Source organism: Hordeum vulgare, chromosome 2H, assembly GCF_904849725.1.
Source record: "Hordeum vulgare subsp. vulgare chromosome 2H, MorexV3_pseudomolecules_assembly, whole genome shotgun sequence".
Classification (NCBI taxonomy): domain Eukaryota; kingdom Viridiplantae; phylum Streptophyta; class Magnoliopsida; order Poales; family Poaceae; genus Hordeum; species Hordeum vulgare.
In genome coordinates, this window is record NC_058519.1 from 99,295,031 (window position 1) to 99,296,418 (window position 1,388).

Sequence of the window (1,388 nt, forward strand, 5' to 3'; positions counted from 1 at the left end):
CGCCAGGGGGGCTTTGGCTTCGATTCCTGAGGCGGGGAGGGGCGGCACGTCATGGCGAAGGGGATGGGCTGCTCGGGGACGCCTAGCAGGGATCAGCGAGGCGCCAGTGAGCTCGAGCCGAGCTCGGCCATGGCGGAAGGAAAAGAACGGAGGGGGGAGATAAGGGAGAGAGAGAGGCTCGGGGGAGGAAGGAAAACAAGGCACGGGGGAGGCATCGCGCTGTCTAGGAGGGACAGGCAGGCAGGGAGGAGGTGGTGCCCTCGCGAGCTCGCCCTCCCCTACTTCTCCTCTGCCTTCTGGCAAGAGGTAGAAGACAGGGGTGCCCCTGGTGGGCTGGGCCACCAGGTGAGCACACGATAGCTCTCTCTCTCTTTCGTTTCCTTATTTTTGTTTTATTTTCTTTCTGGCATTTAGATTTAGGATTTTAATAAAACATTTAATCATTTTATAAAATCCTAGAATAGTATTATGTGACAGTAATAAAAATAATCAATGCCACAAAATAGTTTCAACATTTTTGAAACTTTTATTTTAAAACAAAACAAAATAACTCCATTCCAAACAGTTATTTAATCAAATCAAAAATCCTTTTCAAAATGTTCCTGTGACTTAGAAATTTGGTTTGACAAATTTATTCCCTGTCACTATTTTCCCAAATATTTGGAACATTTTTCTGGTTCCTTTTAAGGTAATATTTTTATTGCCTTTTTGTCAATTTCAACTCATTTGGCTTGATCACTTCCATTTCCAGATTCAATGCAATTTGAATGCATGCATGAAATGCAATGGCAAGCAAGGCAAACTTGGGCTGTGACAACTCACCCCCACTAAACAAGAATCTCGTCCCGAGATTCAAACGTAGCCGGGAAGAGGAAGAGGGAACACTAAACTATCACAATCTTCATGATCCATTTGCTCCTCTCGAGGATATTGAGTCATCGCATCATGTTGATCTTGACATCTTTGTCTTTGGGGTCTTCATTTGGCTCGACGACAAAGAACAGGAAGACTCTACAAGATTCGATCTCCTCAAAGATCGAGCAACTCAAGATTAACTCATAGAATGAGACGTAGGAACGTCCCTTGAGCTGAGACACAAAACACATAATACGGATGAGAAACTGAGGCATATGACGAAGGTTCAATGGGTAGGCAACAATTCCACGCTTAAAATAGATGGGGACGAGGTTTCAAAGTAGCGAGGATTAGGTTGCCCTTCATACCACAACGGGGCACCTTAGGAAGGTGACTCTTAGAGTTATTCTCCTCAAGTGGCAAAAAGAATTACTATGGATCCTAAGATCATTGAAACTCTTCATACCAGGGTAAGGCAAGTCACAATTAATTGTTGGAGGAATTTGAAAGAATGGCATACTCAGTTTGAAAGA